Consider the following 21,754-nt stretch of genomic DNA (forward strand, 5'->3'; position numbering starts at 1 on the left):
ACACCTTACATTGAATCCTCTATCCCCCAGGACTTCTCACTTTCTCACTTGCAAATTCTATTTTTATGTTTACATTCCTACCTCTCCCATTAAAATGGGAGTATGCAGCACTCATAGTCGACACAATATATGATATATGTGTGTGACTGTGAAGAGAAACTTAAATTGCATTAGAATGGGGTTTTGCTGGTTGGTTTCTAGATATGGAAAGGATAACTCATAATAGAATCATTTTAGGGCCAGGCACCAGAATGATCCATAAGTTACCCAAATATCAAACAGAGAGCTGTGTGTTATTCTGGTCAGAAAGCTACAAGCAGTCATTGCGACTGTACCAGCCCCCAAGCTCTGACTCTTCAGACAGATGGAGCAGGAAACGCAACTGAAACTTACTGATACCCCAGCCTTGCCTCAAGCTTCAGTGGGAAAAGCCAAGCCTTCCAGCATCCTTTTACCACCAAATTCCCAGCCCATCTGTGTCCACAGCTACCTCTTGTTACTTCCTTCCTGTTAAGAGAATCAAAGGCCACTTCACGCTTTGGGCCAAGATCCTATTCCCTCTCTCCCTAAAGAAAGCTCATTCCTTCAGTTTTTTGCTCCCCATCCAGCAGAATCTTCTCTGCTTCCCATCAGCATTGCATGTGCTCCAGTATCTCCCAGCTCAAAACACATGCAAACCACCCCCTATTTGACCCCACAGTCCTGTAAGTGCACAGCCTCATCATCTGTTCTCTTTCTCAGCCAGTACTCTCACAATATGTTGTCTGCAAACATTTTCTGCGCTTCCTCTCCTCTGATTCGCTCTTCAGTCCTCTGCAAATCACCAAAAGGCACCAGAGACATCCATTTTGTCAAATCCAATGAACAATTATTTCCTCAAAAAACAACTTTCTTCTTTACGAACACTCTCTTCACTTCCTTGCACTTGTCAAAGAAAAACCAGAGCTGGATAGCAGCTGAAGTAGTAAAAACGGCTTTTATTCAAGACTATTGCAATAGGGGGAAAGGAATCTCAGTGTAGAGTTGGGCTCAATTCCAAACACAACATAGGCAACTGGGAATTCACAGCCAAGGAGCAGGGTGAGGGCCTCTGGATAGAAAATTACTAACAGGGAGCACTGGGGAAAGGGGGACTCTTGCTATACCTAACTAATAGGAATCTTGCTAAAGACAAAGTAAGGTGATCAGACATCACTTGGGGGATGGTGGAGGATAGAAGGATTAGATAGACATTAAGGTGATCAGATAGGGAGGACAGGGTGAAAGCGTTCTTAAAAAACTGGCGTGGAATGGGTTTTGCTAAAATTGGATTTTATAATTACAGAGATGGGTTCAAAAAAAGGTTCAGGACCTGGATTAAAGTTTGGTCAAGCACATAATCTTTTCCACACTCTCTTTTTTTTTCTTCGCATCTCTCAGATTCTTTGTCACTCTCAATTGCTGGCCCCACCTCTTCCACGCAAACTATTGGAGTGGCTCAGGATTCAGTCCTATGCCCACTCCTTTTCTTACGCTACCCGGTGCATAGAGAATTCCATCTAATCCCATTATTTTAAATAAATATGCCGATACCTCCAAAAGTTCTATCTCCAGTCCTGATCCTCTGGGCTCCAGAACAATCTACAACTGCCCATTTAACATTTCCACGACTATATCTGAGAGATATCTCAAACTTTAGATGTCCATAACAGAACTCTTAATTTTCCAAGTCTTCCCCTAATGTTCACCCAACTAAGCTACTCCCCAGCCTTTCCTCAGATGCTACGGCCTCTCCCCAGTTTCTCAAGCCTGAAGGCTGAATCATTCTTGACGCCTTTCTTCTCCTACTCCCTACATCTAACTCAACTTCATATCGTGTTGATTTAATATTCAAAACATATTTTAAAATATGTCAACTTCTTTCCATCTTATATCTTGTAAATGGTCTCCTTGCACCCATTCCTGTCCCTTCTGATATATTTCCATGTATCTTTAAAAACCATCTGACTGCATTAGTCCTCTGCTCATCCTTGTATTCCACATGGAATATCAATTCCTTACCACTACGGCCTTTCGTGATGTGGTTCTATCTGCCTCTCTAACTTCCCTTTGGCTCCCTGCACTCTGGCTTCACAGGGTGCACTGCATGGCAGGAAAGCTAAGAACCACATTTCCCCCAATCCTCCTTGCAGCTAGAGACCAGCATGTGACTTAATTCTGCCAATCATAAGCACTTGTCTGAGACTTGGCTTTGGGCCTGAGTTTAGTAGGGGAAAGGGAGAGACAGGATGATGCGTACATTTTGTTGACCAGAATCAGTGTGGATTTGCAGTCATCGGCTTCCCGATTTGGTGGTTTGCTGCACTATCAGCAGCTTTCCCAATCATAGAAGAAACAGTATGGTTCCAGGAAATGCTAACAGCAGGGTTTCTGGAAACTCTGCCTACACTCTCATCTTAGGGTTTCGCCTCCAGCTCTTGCAATGGCTTAGTAAACCACTGAGTACCTGATAAATCTCTTCTTCCTGAAACTAGCTAAAATGGCTTCAATTTCTGCAATTGAACTCTAACAGATGAACTGACAGACTCAGTTATTTAACTGAACCAAGACTATGGTTTAGAAAGTAAAGTTTTTTGATCATTCTGCATGAATTTGAACCCCCATTCCAATACTACATACTATATGACCTTAGATAAATTGCTTAATCTCTCCAGCTTCAGTTTTACTCATTTGTAGAATAGGAATAAAAATAATATTTTGGACCAGGCATAGTGGCCCACACCTGTAATTCTAGCACTTTGGGAGGCAGAGGTGGGATAATTGCTTGAGGCCAAGAGTTTTGAGACCAGCGTAGGCAACATAGTGAGACCCTATCTCTGCAAAATATTTAATTTTAAAAATTAAGTGGGCATGGTGGTGTGCACCTGTATTCCTGGCTACTTGGGGAGATGAGATGGAAAGATCACTCGAGCCCAGGAATTTGAGGCTGCAGTGAGCTATGATTGTATCACTGCACTCCAGCCTGAGGGACAGAATAAGACCCTGTTTCTAAAAAAGCGTAACATTTACCCCAGAAAGTGTTTGAGGATTAAATGACACAATACCGGTAAAGCACCTAATATAGTATCTGGCATATAATAAGAGTGCACTAAATGTTAACTTTTATAATTACTATGATTAAGTATTATTATTTCCTTACCCTGGCCCTTGCAATTTGCTCTTCCTTATGCTGGAGTGTTTTTCTGTCTGAACTACCCAAGTTTACTCCCACTTATCCTTCAACTTTCAGTTTATCTAGCACTTACCCAAAAATTACTTCCTGGTCCATTTCAACTATACCACCTCCCCTAGTTTTTTCTTATAATGGCATTTTTCCCTCAGAGAACTCATGAAGATTTGCAATCATGTATTTTTTGTATGTTCGTATATCTACTGCTAATTTCCCCACGGAGCTACACGTTTCAGGAAGGAGTCATGACTGCATGTGCCCCATCAGGTGCCAGCACCCAGCTTGACATTTTGCTCCATACATAAAGGAGCTTGATAAATGCTTTTCAGATGAATGGCCCAGCCATCCTGGTGGCAAATGTACCAGAAATTGCTAATGATACAGAGAAATGGCCGACACATTGTAACATAAAGAACACAGGTTTTCTTTGGCATGAAACAGCCCAAAATGAGTTCAAGGAACTATCTGTAAATATTCTTTATAATATTAAGCTACCTGTTGATAGTACTCTACAGTTTTCCAAGCCCTGTTACATGTATGTATGTATGTATATATGTATGATATATTTATTTATTTATTTTGAGACAAGGTCTCACCCTGTTGCTCTGGCTGGAGTGCAGTACTATGGTCACAGCTTACAGTAACCTCAACCTCTTGGGCTCAGGTGATCTTCTCACTTCAACTCCCCAAGTAGCTGAGACTACAGGTACATGCCACCACACCTGGCTAATGTTTTTCATTTTCAGTAGAGATGAGGTCTTGCCATGTTTCCCAGGCTGAACTTGGCTCAAGCAGTCCTCCTGCCTCAGCCTCCCAAAGTGCTGAGATTATAGGTGTGAGCCACTGCACTTGGACAGATATATTAATCCTTTTAATACTTATGACAAACTAATTACCTTTTGATTTTATCTTACAGAAAAGGAAATGGAATCTCCAAAGGGTGTGCATCATGCCTAACATAACACAAATAGGAAGCAGCACATTTCATGAATCACTGACCCTGGCTTTGCCACTTTTTGCTGTGTGGCCTTAGACAAATTACTCAACTTCTCTGAGATGTTTTCCTCATCTATGAAAAGGTAATCATAGTATTACTTTTGTTGTGACGATTAAAGATTATATGTAGAATATCTGAGATGTGCATTGGGTAAACAACAGAGAACCTAGATGTTATCATTATCATCATCATTGTTACATCGCTCATTTTCACTCAGCAAGATGGCAAATCAGGTTTCTCTGAGACAGGAGAATAGGGTCTGGAGGCAGGGAACCTAAGGCCATTTCACACAGACTTCCTAGAACCAAATTGAAAGGAAAACCCTTACTTTCCATGCCTAAGTAACAAAAGGACCAGAGGCTACTCCCTTTGCAAACCCCGACCTTGCTGCACAGCAAATGGGAAATTGGCTGTCCACAACCAATCAGACTCACGGCACGCTGACTCTTTGTTTGCATAGAAGTGCAGCTTTGTAACTTTACCTTAGCCTCTGATTGGTTGCTTTTTGCAGCCAATCAGATGTTTGCACAGGAGTGTGACCTTTGTAACTTTAATTCAGCCTCTCATTGGTTGCTTTGCACAACCAATCAGACCAATTGCGAGCCATCACTTCATTTACATGAGGTGACCACCAACGGGCCAATGGGAAACCTGTAGAGGGTGTTTGAACCCGAGAAGATCCTGTATCTTGGCCCTGGAACCACTGCTCAGGTCTCTCCCACACTGGAATGTACTTTCATTTTCAATAAGTCCCTGCTTTCTTCTTTCATTGCTTCCTTCTTCCTTTGCTTTTCTGGGTGTTTTGTCCAATTCTTTGTTAAAAACACCAAGAACCTGGACAACTTGCAGTCAAGATCCTCTACTGGTAACATCTCCATAAGATCTTTAGATTCTAGACGACTGAAACCTTAGAATGACAGGTATCCTTCACTTTGTTAACTGACAGAGTTAGTCCCCACATATCCAGCACAGATACACAAATCAGCTTGTTTCATCTCTGCAATTAGATTTTCACTCCTTGATTGCAGGGACTAGAGAGCCTTATTTTTCTAGGGTGCTTTGGATGTAGGTTTTGATTATTTATCAATGAATGTATAATAAACAAAAAATTTGCTATGGACAGGAAGTCCAAAGAGCTTCAAAAAACCAATCCTATTTCAGAAAGATTTCCATAAGGGAGATGATCCAAATCAGAGCCAAAGGTCCTGGCCCCACACTCAGAAATTTTTAAGCCTTAGGCCAGAAGAATCAAATAGTCCTGTGTTCTGTTTCTGGGAGGAATTCAACTCTGATTAGTACACTGTTAGGCAGAGTGCCAAAAACAACAATCGCGGTTTTTGCTATCATTCAGACTGACCCAGTTAAACCATTATGGAGTAGGTATGACTCTAGCACAGGGAACTCAGTGAAGAGAGGACAGGTGGCAAAAATTAGGAGACCCAGTAATAGGAGTGAATCCTGAGGTTCCCATTTTCAACATCCTCTAGATACCATTTGCTATAACCACAAATAAATTGTACACAACAAATGCTTTCAAAGGGATTATGAGTGTTCCCAGTTCCTCCCCCAGGGCTATGACTTCAACATCTTGAATATCCATATTAATAAGGATCCCTGGTTTTAATTCTACAAGACCAACCACAATATTTCCTGTTTCCAGCTCAGCTGAACACAATGGATAGGATTCAGAACTCCTACTCCCCCACAATACCATGTCTCAGGGCTTGATGGGGCCTGCCATTGAGGTCCCAGGCCATTGTGTTTCCACACTGACAAGTGAAAACCCCTTCACAGTAGAAAGACTACTCAGAAATGGTGAAAGGCAGGGAATTTGTGACCTATATTATGACCTTAAACCAATCTCTGCTGTATTGCTTCAGAATTTCATATCTTAATCTCAAAAATGCCAGCTTCTATGCTGCAAAATCACTTAATATGACTTAACATAAAAATAGCCTTACCCTTTGCCAAGCACTATGCTAGATTTCAAGGAAATTAACTCCTTAATCTTTATCACAAGCAAGTGAAGTAGGTACTATAATTATCTCTATTTTACAGGTGACAAAATAGAGGCTCAGAGAAGTTAAATAACTTTTTGAAAGTCACACAGCTAGTTAGCAACAGAAAGAATACTCAAACTCAGGTCAATCTGACCTCAAAACCATCCTTAGTAGATTTCTATACAACGGTCTCTCATTTCCCTAGGCCAACTATCACTAAAGGGATAATATTTCTCCTGTCCTTTCATCCTTCTGGTATCATATTAGAACTCCTGTTTCCCAGAATTCTTCTTGATCCTCCTCTTGCCTTAGGCTCCCTCATGTACACCTGGAGTGTTCAGTACCTCTTCATCCAGCACTACCTGTAACACCTGATCTTTCCCACTGGACTGTGACCTCAGGGAGGGCAGGGGCCAGGTCTGATGTGTTCGGTTACAATCCCAGTGGGTAAGATAATGTTTTGCTCCTCATAGGCACTCAAGAGGTATTTGTGGGACACATGGATTTCTAAATAAAGATGACAATCCACCGTAGTTGTGATGGTTAATTTTAATGTGTTGACTTGACTAAGCTAAGGGATGCCCAGGTAGATGGTAAGTCATTATTTCTGGGCATGTCTGTGAGGGTATTTTCAGAAAATACTAGCATTTGAATCAACAGACTAAGGAAAATCACCCTCACCAATGTGGGTGGGCAACATCCAATCCACTGAAGACCTGAATAGAACAAGAAGGCAGAGGATAGGCAAATTTGTTTTCTGCTTGAACGGGGACATCCATCTTTTCCTGCCCTTGGGCATCAGTACTCCTTGTTCTCCAGGCCTTTGAACACAAACTTGAATTTACACCACTGGCCACTGGTTCTCAGGCCTTTGGGCTTAGATCAGAACTGCACAACTCACTTTTCTGAGCCTCCAACTTTCAGACGGCAGACTATAGTACTTCTCATCTGCCATAATAAAGTGAGCCAATTCCTTCCTATGTCTATATCGATCCTACTGGTTCTGTTTTTCTGGAGAACTCTGACCGATACAACAGTTCTTTTTATAATGTGAGAACAGAGGATCTCACTGCTTTGTCTTGGGAATCAGAGAAGCAGGTGAAGCTGAGGGCATGCTTTTGAAAATGCTGTAGATCTCCAATAACACTGATCTTTTTATTTCAAAGGAGCTCAATTTTCTTTGTGGTATGTGAGAGACAACAATGTCTTAAATATACAACACGGCAACTATTTTTTTAGCTCTCCTGTAGTGGCAACAGAAAGAAAATTTGGTGTCTGAATGTACACCCACAAACGTAAATCTTTAGGATACTGAATGTTACATATTGTCAGCAATGATAGTTGCATTAGAGGTCAGCTCTTGCTAAAAGCATGATCTTACCTCTTTAGAGCTAACTAGGACTAGCTACAGGATTTGAGGGGCCCAGTGCAAAATGAAAATGTGGGTTTCCTCATACAAAAATTATGAAGAATTTCAAGACAAGGATAGCAGAGCACTAAACCAAGTGTGGGTCTCTGCTAGGCATGGGACCCTGTGGGATTGCACAGGTTGTGTGTCCAGGAAGTCAGTCCAGCAATGGACATTTCCAGAGCTCTTACTAAGCTCTTCAGTTGTTATTTTATCCTCACAACAGGAGAAGATAGTTATAGACACTAAACATTCTAGCATTTAACAGAGAAAGGTTTTGTTCTAACTGAATGGAGGAAAGGGACTGAAAATAAGGCCAGAAGAGGAAAAGAGCAAAAAGAGGAAGCCAAGGAATGAGAGGTACCTGTGCCACTTTGATCAATCTCAAATTAAAACTCAGCTGTACCTTTCTTCCATTTGATTTGGAAAGGGATAGGGGAAAAAGCATTGAGATGTAGCAAACGATTTTGCTGAGGGCTGTTGTGAAACCTCCATTCTTGTCTCCTTAGTTTAAAAGAATTTAAACAAGAGACACACAGCCAAAGAGATGCAGCATAGAGCAATTTATTGCAAAGTAGAAAGAGTATTATGAAAGCTAGGTGCAGAAGAGACAGTGCACCCTGAGAGAAATTCAGGGCGGGCAGATTGTGAGAATGAGACAGCAAAGACTGGCACTAGGGAGAGTTTCTTCATAGGAGTCTTACGTGATTATTCATAAGTGGGAGGGAAGTGGTGTTACTAGCAAGCATGTTCTGGGTGCTCCTCTAGGTGCACATGCACAGTAGCTGTATAGACTTATTTATATATCATATTTCTCATTAGCATCTTAAATCTCCACCCACAGGTGTGATTTTTGCTATTATAATGAGCAAAGGGTCAATTTGAGGACAGATAAAATCAGACTGTGCATGCTTTGTATGGGGGAAATTCTCTACTAGACATAGCTGTGCTTGAATGAGCTTGACTACAATGTGGATGCAGATGCTCATCCCCCTCTTCCCACCGCCGGATATTACAAGCCATATGACAGGGGGTGTCCAACCCCCACCATATAAAGAATAGTTTCAACCCCCTCTCCCCTGCACGGATATTACAAGCCATATGACAGGGGAGTGTTCACCCCCTGCCATATGGGGAGTAATATCACCCCCTTTGCCCACCCTCAGGATATTACCGGCCATATGATGGAGGAGTGTCCAAAACCCACCATATACGGAGTTAATATCACCCCCTCTTCTCCCGCCTCAGGATATTATGAGCCATATGACACAGGGGTGTCCACCCGCCGCCATATGGAGAGTAATATCACTCCCATCTCCCTCCCAAATATTATGAGCCATAGGACAGGGGGTGTCCACATCTCGCCATATGGGGCATAATATCACCCTCCTCCCCCCGCCCGGATATTACAAGCCATATGATGGGGTGGGCACCTCCCACCATAAGGGGCGTAATATCACCCTCCTCTCCCCATCTGGATACTGGATATTATGAGCATATGAAGGCGAGAGGGTTTCCACCCGACGCCACATGGGGAGTAATATTACACCCCTCTTTCCCTCCCGGATATTATGAGCCATATGATGGAAGGGTGTCCACCACCTGCCATATGGGGAGTAATATCAACCCCTAGCCTGCCCTCCCGGATGTTATAAGCTATATGATGTGGGAGGGGGTGTCACCCCTCGCTGTAAGGAACATAATATCACCCCCCCAATCCCCCTGGATATTATGAGACATATGACCGGGGTGTCCATCCCCTGCCATAGGAGGCATAATATCACCCCCCTCTCCCCTGCCCTAGATATTATGAGCCATATGACGAGGAGTGTACATCTCGCACCATATAAAGCATAACATCACCCCCTTCTTCCCCCAAGGATACTATGAGCCATATGATAGGGAGTGTCCACCCCCCTCCATATGGGGTGTAATATCACCCCCCCACTCCCTCCCTGGATATTACGAGCCATATGACAGGGGTGTTTCCACCCCCTGCCATATGGGGCATAATATCACCACCCTCTCCACCTCTGGATATTATGAGTCATATGACGGGGGGGGTGTCCAACCCCCGCCATATGGTGTGTAATTCATGCCCCTCTCCCCTCCTGGATAAGGGGGGTGGTTACACAGTGTGTTTACAGTATTGGGAGTAATATCATATCCCCCTTTTGAAATTATGAACAATGACAGGAAGGTGGACAGCACCTGCGATATTGGGAGTAATATTATCCTCTCACTTCCCCGGATCTTAAAAAAAATCACATGGGGGTGCACACATTCTCTAATATTGAGAGTAACTTCATCCTGTACTCTCCTGGATATTACAAACAGTATCAGACGGGGTTGTGCACACCCTGCGATATTGAAAAGTAATAACCTCTGCAATATTGGCAGTAATATCATCCTTTCCTCCCCTGGATATTGGGACCAATATCACAGAGGGGTGTACATCTCTTTCTATATTAGTATTAATATCCCCACCCTCCAATATTAGAAAAAATATCACTGGGTGTGTACACCTTCTGCAATGCTGGGAGTAATATTATCCTATCCCCGCCCACGGATATTATTAACAATATCAAAGGGGGTGTACACCCTTGCGATAGTGGGAGTAATATCATCCCCTCTCCACCTGGATATTACAAACAATATCACAAAGAGAGCGTACAGCCCCTGTGATATTGCGAGTACTATTGTCATCTCCCATTTTAAATATAAGGAACAGTATCACAAGAAGGATATACACCCCCTGCCATCTTGGGAGTAATATCATCCTCTCCTTTCATAAATTTTAGGAACAATGTCACAGGGGAGGTGTACCTCACCTGTTATATTGGGAGTAATATCATTCTTTCCTCCCTGAACACTAAAAACAATACAATGGTGGGGATGTACACTTGCCATACTGGGAGTAATAACATCCTTTCCCTTACTGGATATTAGAAACAATATCACAGAAGGTGTGTACACCCTCTGCAATACTGGGAGTAATATCATCCTGTACCCCCTGGATATTAGAGACAATGTCACAGGAAAAACATACATTTACTGTGATATTGGGAGTAATGTCATCCTCCTTCCACTGGATATTGGAACAATATCACTGGGAGGGTATACACCCCATGTGATATTAGAAGGAATATCATCCTCTTACCTCATGGTTATTAGAGACAATATCACGGTGGGGGGTGTACACCTTCTTTGATATTAAGAGTAATTTCATCTTCTTCACTCCTCGATATTACAAACAATATCACAGGGAGTTGTACAACCCCTGCGATACTGAAAGAAACGTCACCCTCTCCCTCTTTGAATATTAGGAAAAACATCACGAGGGCGATGTACACTTTCTGCGATATTGGAAGTAATATCACCCTCTCACTCCTTGGATATTAAGAACAATATCATAAAGGGGGTGTACACCACCTGCGATTTTCGGAGTCATTTCATCCTCTCCCCCTTTGGATATTAGAAAAAATATTATAGAGAGGGTGCACACCCCTGAGATATCGGGAGTAATATCATCTTCTTCCCCCCTGGATATTAAGAACAATATCACAAGGGCGTGTATACCCTGTGATATTGAGAGTAATATCATCCTCTCCCCAACTGGATATTAGGAAGAATATCACACGGGGGGTGTAAACCCCTGCAATACTGGGAATAACATTGTCATCTCTCTCCCTAAATATTGGGAACAATATTACAAGAAGGGTATAAACCCCCTTGTAATGTCATCCTCTAGCTTTCTGGATATTAGAAACATCTCAAAAGGGGTGTATACATCCCTCGATATTAGGAGTAATACCATCCTCTCCCTCCCTGGATATTAAAAACAATATTATGAGGCGGGCAGTGGTATAAATCCCCTGTGATATTAGGAATAATATCATCCTCTCCCCCCAGATATTAGGAACTATAACACAGGGGAAGTTTATACGCAATGCGATTTTCGGAGTAATATCATGCCCTCTCTTTTGGATATTGGGAACAATATCACAAGGGGGTGTACATCCCCTGCGATATTAATAGTAATATTCTCTCTCCCCCAGATATTAGGAACAATATCACAAGTGGGGTGTACACCCCCTGCCATATTGGTAGTAATATCTTCCTCTCCCTTCCTGGATATCAGAAACGAAATCACAGGGGGGTGTACACCCGCTGCAATATTGGGTATAATAAATTCCCCCCCTCCCGTATATTAGAAACAATACCACAGCGGGGGTGTACACCCCATGAGATATTGGGAGTAATATCATCCTCTCCCCCATTGGATGTTAGAAACAATATCACAGGGGTGGTGTACAGCCCGTGCGATATTTGGATAAATATTATCATTTTCCCCCATGAATATAAGAAATAACATCACAAAAGGGGTGTACACATTCTATTATATTTGTACTAATATCATCCTTTCCCTCCCTGGATATTAGAAACAACATCACAGAAAAGGTGTACACCCCCTGCGACACTGAAAGTAATATCATCCTCTCCGCCCGTGGAAATTAGGAATATTATCACAGGGAGGTGTACACCCTCTGCGATATTGGGAGAAATGTCACTCTTTCCCAATTGGGATATTACAAACAAAACCATGGGGGGCGGGGTGTACACCTTCTGCTATTTGGGGAGTAATATTATCCTTTTCCACCCTGGATATTTAGAACAATATCACGGAGAGGGGGTACACCCACTGTGATATTGGGAGTAATATCATCCTCTCCTCTCTCTGAATGTTAGGTACAATATCACAGGGTTGTTTACCCCTTCTGCAATATTGAAAGTAATATTATCTTATTCCCCCATGGATATTAGAAACAGTATCACTGTGAGGGTGTACACCCCATGCAATTTTGTAACGAATATCATCCTCTACCCTCATGGTTATTAGAAACAGTATCACATGGGGGGTGCACATGTTCTCTAATATTGAGAGTAACTTCATCCTGTACTCTCCTGGATATTACAAACAGTATCAGACGGGGTTGTCCACACCCTGCGATATTGAAAAGTAATAACCTCTCCCTCTTTTAACATTAGGAAAATATCACAAGGGGGGTGTACACTTTCTGTGATATTGGAAGTAATATCACTTTCTCAGCCCCTGGATATAAGAAACAATATTAGAAACAATGTGGGGGTATACACCCTCTATGATATTGGAAGTAATATCGTTCTCTCCCCCCACCCCGATATTAAAAACAATACCCTCTGCGTTATTTGGAGTAATATCATCCTGTCCCCTCCGCCCCACCTATTAGGAACAATATCATAGGAAGTGTGTACACCCCCTGCGATGTTGGGAGTAATATCATCCTTTTTGCACCTGTATATTAGAAACAGTATCATGGAAAGGTGTAAATCCCCTGAAATATTGGGGGTAATATCATCCTCTCCTCAGAAGGATGTACACCCTCTGAGATATTGGGAGTAGTATCATCCTCTCATCCCATGGATGGTACAAACAATATCACAGGGGGGTGTACACACAGGGTGCTCACGATATTGGGATTGATAACATCCTCTCCCCTCCCTGGATATTGCAAACAATATCACAAGGGGATGTACACCTTCTGCCATGTTCGGAGTAGTATCATCCTCTTTCCCCCGGATATTATGAACAACATCACAGAAGGGTGTACACCCCCTGCAATATTGGGAGAAATATCATCCTTTCCCCTTCCGATTATTACAAACTATAACACGGGGGTGTACACCTCCTGCAATATTTGCAGTAATATTATCCTCTTCCCCCCAGATATTATGAAAAATATCACAGGACGGGGTACACTCCCTGGGATATTGAGAGTAATATTATCCTCTTTCTCCCTGGATGTTACGAACAATATTACAGGGAGTTGAACACCTGCAGCAATATTGGGAATAATATTACCCACTAAACCACTGGGTATTGCGAACAATATCACAAGGGGATGTATACCTCCTGCGGTATTGGGAGTAACATCATCCTTTCCTCAACTGGATATTATGAACAATATCACAGGGAGGTGTATCCCCTCTGCGATATTGGGAGTAATTTCATCCTCTCCCACCCTGAATATTACGAACAACATCACAGAAGGTTGTACACCCCTTCGGTATTAAGAGTAATATCTTCGGCTGGGCACGGTGGCTCACACCTATAATCCCAGCACTTTGGGAGGCCGAGGCGGGCGGATCGCGAGGTCAGGAGATCAGACTATCCTGGCTAACATGGTGAAACCCCGTCTCTACTAAAAAATACAAAAAGTTAGCCGGGCGTGGTGGCGGGTGCCTGTAGTCCCAGCTACTTGGGAGCTGAGGCAGGAGGATGGAGTGAACCCAGGAACCAGAGCTTGCAGTGAGCAGAGATCGCACCACCACACTCCAGCCTGGGCGACAGAACGAGATTTCGTCTAAAAAAAAAAAGAAAAGAAAAGAAAAGAAATTTCTTCTTCTTCCTCCATGGATATTACAAACAATATCACAGGAAAATGAATACCCAAATCGACATTGGAAATAATATTACCCTCTCCTCCCCGGAATATTACAAGTAATATCACAGGGGGGTATACACCCCCTGCGATATTGAGAGTAATTTCATCTTCTCCCACCTTGGATGTTTCAAACAATATCACAGCAACGTGACCACTCCCTGTGATACTGGCATTCATATCATCCTCTAACCCCCTGCATATTACGAACAATATCACAGGTGGGTATATACCCCTTGCGATATTTGGAGTAATATCATTCTCTTCCCCCCTGGAAATTACAAACCATATTACAAAGGTGGCATACAACCCTTGCAATATGGAGAGTAACATAATCCTCTCCCTCCTAGATGTCAGGAACAATATCACAGGGAGGCATGTACATCCCCTGCGATATTGGGATTCATATTATCCTTTCCCAATTTGGATATTAAGAACAATATCACAAGGGGGTATATAATTCCTGCAAAACTGAAAGGAATATCATTCTCTCCCACCCTGGATATCAGAAAAATATCACAAAAAGGTGTACACCCCCTCTGATATTGGTAGAAATATCATCATATTCACCCCTGGATATTGGGAAAAATATCACACACAAAAAAACTCCTCATCCCCTGGAATATTGGGAGTAATATTATCCTCTCTTCACTATATATTAGGAAAAAATCACACGAGTGGTGTACACTCCCTTCCATATTGGGAATAATATCATCTCCTACCCCCCTGGATATTAGGAACAATATCATCGAAGGGGTGTACACCTCCCGCGACATTGGGAGTCATATCATCCTCTCCGCCACTGGATATTACGAACAATATCAAAGGGGGGTTGTATAACCTCTGTCATATTTGGGTAATATCATCCTCTTCCCTTCTAAATAGTAGCAACAACATCACAGCGGAAATGTACAACTTCTGCAATATTGGGAGAGATATTACCCTCTTTCCAACTGGATATTAGGAACATTATCTCAGCTGGGGTAAACACCTTCTGCAATATGGGGAATAACATCATGTGTCTTCACTCTGGATACCAGGAACAATATCACAGAGGGAGGTGTAGACCGGTTACGATTATGGGAGTAATAACCTCCTCTCCCTTCCTGGATGTGAGGTACAATATCACAAAGAGGGTGTACCCCCTGTGCGATATTGGGAGTAATATCATCCTCTTTCTCCCTGGATATTAGGAGCCATATCACTCTGTGGGTGTACATCCCCTGCGATATTGAAAGTAATATTATCCTCTCCCGCTTTTTATATTAAGAATATCACGGGGTGGGGGTTGTACACAACCTGCGATATTGAGAGTAATGTCATCCTCTTCCCCCCGGATATTAAGAAAAATATCACGGGGGGTATACTCACCCTGCAGTATTGGGAGTAATTTCATCTTCTCCCCTTCCCAATATTAGAAATAATATCACAAATAAAAGTGTACACTGCCTGGGATATTAAGAGTAATATCATTCTCTCCCCCTCCCCGATATTACAAACAATATCACAGAAAGGTGTATACCTCCTGTGATACTGGGAGTAATATCATCCTGTTACCCTCTGGATATTACAAAAAATATCACAGTGGGGTGTACACTTTCTGCGATACTGTTTGTATATCATTCTCTCCCCTCTTGGATATTACAAACAACATCACAGAAGGTGTACACCTCCTGCGATATTGGGAGTAATATCATTCTCTCCCCTCCTGGATATTACAAACAAAGGTGTATATTACACAGAAAGGTGTACACCCCTTGCGACATTGGAAGTAATATCCTTCCCCCCCATATATTACAAACAGTATCACAAACGGCTGTACACCATCTGCCATATCAAAAGTAATACCATCCTCTTCCCTCCTGGATATTATGAACAATATCACAGCGGGGTGTACACTTTCTTCAATATGGGGAGTTATATCCACCCCTCCTCACTGTGTATTACAAACAATATCACAGGAAGGTGTACATTTCCTGCCACATGGGGAGTAATATCAGCCTCTCCCTCCCTGGATATTACAAACAATATCACAATGCTGTGTGCACCCCCCATAGTATGGGGAGTAATGTTAGCCTTTCCGCCCCCGCGCCCTCCCCTCCCCCCCGCTCCCCCAGCCGTGGATATTATAAACAACGTCACTAGGGGGAGTAAACGCCCTGCGATACATGAAGTAATATTTTCCTCTCTCCCCACCGGGATATTACAAACAATATCACAGAAGTATGTACAACTGCTGCGATATGGAAAGTGATATCCTCTTTCCCCTGGATATGATGAACAGTATCACGGGGGGTGTACACGCCCTGCAATATGGGGAATAATATTATCCACCCCTTCCGGATATTATGAACAATACCACAGAAGTGCGTACACCCTCGGTGGTTTGGGAAGTAATATCATCTTCTCCCTTACCCTGGATATTATGAATAATATCACAGGGAGGTCTATACCCTCTGCAATATCGGGAGTAATATTATCTTCTCCCTTCCTGGATATTACAATAATATCAAAGAGAAGTGTACAGCCCCTCTGACACGGGGAGCAATAACATCCTTACTCCTCCTGAATATTAAGAACAGTATCACAGAAGGGGCTACACCTTCTGTGATATGGGGAGAAATGACATCTCCCCATCCTGTGGATAGTACAAACAATATCGCTGGAAAGTGTATACCCCCTGTGATACTGAGGGTAATATTATCCACTCCCCCCTGAATATTAGGAACAATATTACATGGGAGGTGGACAACCCCTGCAATATTGGGAGTAATATCATCCTCTCCTGTTGGGAATCACTCAGGAAGGTGGCGGAAATACTGAAGGGAAATATTAGAGAAAGTTATAGGGAATAAGTCACAAACATTTTGGAAGGTTGAAAGGTTATATAACTTGCACTAATTGATCAGGCTGAAGGCAGCCGGTTCTTACCTTAGAGCATTAGGTCATAGGGCAAATACTAGGGACAACAGAGACTACCCCAGGTAAGTCTGTTTACCCTACCTCCATTAACTAACCTTTGAGCCAGATGTCCCTCTCGAGGGGAGGTCGACCAGGGAAACTGCCCCGATCATATTTACCTTAGACCTTAGTACCTGAGCTCTGAACATTCATAAAACTACTCTCTTAACCAAGTTAATTATCCATAAATGTGTTTACTCAAAGCTTCTGTTGTTAATTCTACACTAAATAAATGCCTGGAGTATGAGCTGCTCAGGGTATCAGTGAATGAAGACCAAATTAACAAAATAAAGTGAGAAGAGAAGTTTAGAGAAAAAAGAATAACAAGATATGAACAAAGTCTCCAAGAAATATGAGACTATGTGAAAAGACCAAATCTATGTTTGATTGGTGTACCTGAAAGTGATGGGGAGAACGGAACCAAGTTGGAAAACACTCTGCAGAATATTATCCAGGAGAACTTACCCAACCTAGCAAGACAGGCAAACATTCAAATTCAGGAAATACAGAGAACACAACAAAGATACTCCTCGAGAAGGGCAACCCCAAGACACAAAATTGTCAGATTCACCAAGGTTGAAATGAAGGAAAAAATGTTAAGGGCAGCCAGAGAGAAAGGTTGGGTTACCCACAAAGGTAAGTCCAGCAGATTAACAGCGGATCTCTCGGCAGAAACTCTACAACCCACAAGAGAGTGGGGGCCAATATTTAACATTCTTAAAGAAAAGAATTTTCAACCCAGAATTTCATATCCAGCCAAACTAAGCTTCTTAAGTGAAGGAGAAATAAAATTCGTTAGAGACAAGCAAATGCTGAGAGATTTTGTCACACCAAACCTGCCTTACAAGAGCCCCTGAAGAAAGCACTAAACATGGAAAGGAACATCTGGTACCAGCCACTGCAAAAACAGGCCAAATTGTAAAGACCATCAATGCTAGGAAGAAACTGCATCAACCAATGGGCAAAATAACTAGCTAACATCATAATGACAGGATCAAATTCACACATAACAATATTAACCTTAAATGTAAATGGGCTAAATGCTCCAATTAAAAGACACAGACTGGCAAATTGGATAAAGAGTCAAGACCCATCAGTGTGCTGTATTCAGGAACCCATCTCACGTGCAGAGACACACATAGGCTCAAAATAAAGGAATGGAGGAAGATCTACCAAGCAAATGGAAAGCAAAAAAAAAGCAGGGGTTGCAATCCTAGTCTCTGATAAAACAGACTTTAAACCAACAAAGACCAAAAGACACAAAGAAGGCCATTACATAATGGTAAAGGGATCAATTCAACAAGAAGAGCTAACTATCCTAAATATATATGCACCCAATACAGGAGCACTCAGATTCATAAAGCAAGTCCTTAAAGACCTACAAAGAGATTTAGACTCACACACAATAATAATGGGAGACTTTACATCCCCCTGTCAATACTAGACAGATCAACGAGACAAAAGGTTAACAAGAATATCCAGGAATTGAATTCAGCTCTGCACCAAGCAGACCTAATAGAAATCTACTGAACTCTCCACCTCAAGTCAACAGAATATACATTCTTCTCAGCACCACATCCCACTTATTCTAAAACTGACCACACAGTCAGAAGTAAAGAACTCTTCAGCAAATGTAAAAGAACAGAAATCACAACAAACTGGCTCTCAGACCACAGTACAATCAAATTAGAACTCAGGATTAAGAAACTCACTCAAAACTACACAACTACATGGAAACTGAACAACCTGCTCCTGAATGACCACTGGGTACATAACGAAATGAAGGCAAAATAAAGATGTTCTTTGAAACCAACGAGAACAAAGACACAATGTACCAGAATCTCTGGGACACATTTACAGCAGTGTGTAGAGGGAAATTTATAGCACTAAATCCCCAAGAGAGAAGACACGAAAGATCTAAAATCGACACCCTAACATCACAATTAAAAAAACTAGAGAAGCAAGAGCAAACACATTCAAAAGCTGGCAGAAGGCAAGAAATAACTAAGATCACAGCAGAACTGAAGGAAACAGACACACAAAAACCCTTCAATGAATCCAGGAGTTGGTTTTTTGAAAAGATCAACAAAATCGATAGACTTCTAGGAAGACTAATAAAGAAGAAAAGAGAGAAGAATCAAATAGATGCAATAAAAAATGATAAAGGGGATATTACCATTCATCCCACAGAAATACAAACTATCATCAGAGAATACTATAAACCTCTTTGTTAATGAACTAGAAAATCTAGAATAAATAAATTCCTGGATACATACACCCTCCCAAGACTAAACCAGGAAGAAGTGGAATCTCTGAATAGACCAATAACAGGCTCTGAAATTGAGGCAATAATTAATACCCTACCAACCAAAAAAACTCCAGGACCAGACAGATTCACAGCCAAATTCTACCAGGGGTACAAAGAGAAGCTCGTACCATTCCTTCTGAAACTATTCCAATCAATAGAAAAAGAGGGAATTCTCCCTAACTCATTTTATGAGGCCAACATCATCCTGATACCAAAGCCTGGCAGAGACACAACAAAAAAAGAGAATTTTACACCAATATCCCTGATGAATATTGACGCAAAAATTCTCAGTAAAATACTGGCAAACCGAATCCAGCAGCACATCAAAAAGCTTATCCACCACAATCAAGTAGGCTTCATCCCTGGGATGCAAGGCTGGTTCAACATATGCAAATCAACAAAAGTAATCCATCACATAAACAGAACCAAAGACAAAAACCACATGATTATCTCAATAGATGCAGAAAAAGCCTTTGACAAAATTCAACACCCCTTCATGCTAAAAACTCTCAATAAACTAGGTATTGATGGAACATATCTCATAATAATAAGAGCTATTTATGACAAATCCACAGCCAATATCATACTGAATAGGCAAAAACTGGAAGCATTCCCTTTGAAAACTGGCATGAGACAGAGATGCCCCCTCTCACCACTCCTATTCAACATAGTGTTGGAAATTCTGGTCAGGGCAATCAGGCAAGAGAAAGAAATAAAGGGTATTCAATTAGGAAAAGAAGAAGTCAAATGGTCCCTGTTTGCAGATGACATGATTGTATATTTAGAAAACCCCATGTCTCAGCCCAAAATCTCCTTAAGCTGATAAGCAACTTCAGTAAAGTCTCAGGATACAAAATCAATGTGCAAAAATCACGAGCATTCCTATACACCAATAACAGAAAAACAGAGCCAAATCATGAGTGAACTCCCATTCACAATTGCTTCAAAGAGAATAAAATACCTAGGAATCCAACTTACAAGGGATGTGAAGGACCTCTTCAAGGAGAACTACAAACCACTGCTCAACAAAATAAAAGAGGACACAAACAAATGGAAGAACATACCATGCTCATGGATAGGAAGAATCAATATCATGAAAATGGCCATACTGCCCAAGGTAATTTATAGATTCAATGCCATCCCCATCAAGCTACCAATGACTTTCTTCACAGAATTGAAAAAAACTACTTTAAAGTTCATATGGAACCACAAAAGAGCCTGCATTACCAAGACAATCCTAAGCAAAAAGAACAAAGCTGGAGGCATCAAACTACCTGACTTCAAACTATACTACAAGGCTACAGCAACCAAAACAGCATGGTAGTGGTACCAAAACAGATATATAGACCAACGAAACAGAACAGAGGCCTCAGAAATAACACCATACATCTACAACCATCTGATCTTTGACAAACCTAACAAAAACAAGAAATGGGGAAAGGATTTCCTCTTTAATAAATAGTGCTGGGAAAACTAGCTAGCCATATGTAGAAAGTTGAAACAGGATCCCTTCCTTACTCCTTATACAAAAGTTAATTCAAGATGGATTAAAGACTTCAATGTTACACCTAAAACCATAAAAACCCTAGAAGAAAACCTAGGCAATACCATTCAGGACATAGGCATGGGCAAGGACTTCATGACTAAAACATCAAAAGCAATGGCAACAAAAGTTAAAATAGACAAATGGGATCTAATTAAACTAAAGAGCTTCTGCACAGGCAAAAGAAACTATCATCAGAGTGAATAGGCAACCTACAAAATGGGAGAAAATCTCTGCAATCTACTCATCTGACAAAGGGCTAATATCCACAATCTACAAATTTACAAATTTACAAGAAAACAAATTTACAAGAAAAAACAACCCCATCAAAAAGTGGGCAAAGGATACGAACAGACACTTCTCAAAAGAAGACTTTTATGCAACCAACAGACACATGAAAAATGCTCATCATCATTGGTCATCAGAGTAATGCAAATCAAAACCACAATGAGATACCATCTCACACCAGTTAGAAAGGCAATCATTAAAAAGTCAGGAAACAACAGGTGCTGGAGAGGATGTGGAGAAATAGGAATGCTTTTACACTGTTGGTGGGAGTGTAAACTAGTTCAACCATTGTGGAAGGCAGTGTGGTGATTCCTCAAGTATCTAAAACTAGAAATACCATTTGACCCAGTAATCCCATTTCTGGGTATATACCCAAAGAATTATAAATCATGCTACTATAAAGACACATGCACACATATGTTGACTGCGGCACTATTCACAATAGCAAAGACTTGGAACCAACCCAAATGTCCATCAATGATAGACTGGATTAAGAAAATGTGGCAGATGTACACCATGGAATACTATGCAGCCATAAAAAAGGATGAGTTCATGTCCT

The 21,754-nt window shown here is 41.6% G+C and overlaps 1 protein-coding gene across 3 annotated transcripts in view; it reads right to left on the bottom strand.

Annotated features, from left to right (window-relative positions):
• The window catches only part of FREM1 (FRAS1 related extracellular matrix 1), a 259,120-nt gene that overhangs the window by 217,134 nt on the left and 20,232 nt on the right, over positions 1-21,754 (bottom strand). The gene's annotated exons all lie outside the window — the stretch shown is intronic.

This window comes from Chlorocebus sabaeus, chromosome 12, assembly GCF_047675955.1.
Source record: "Chlorocebus sabaeus isolate Y175 chromosome 12, mChlSab1.0.hap1, whole genome shotgun sequence".
NCBI lineage: Eukaryota > Metazoa > Chordata > Mammalia > Primates > Cercopithecidae > Chlorocebus > Chlorocebus sabaeus.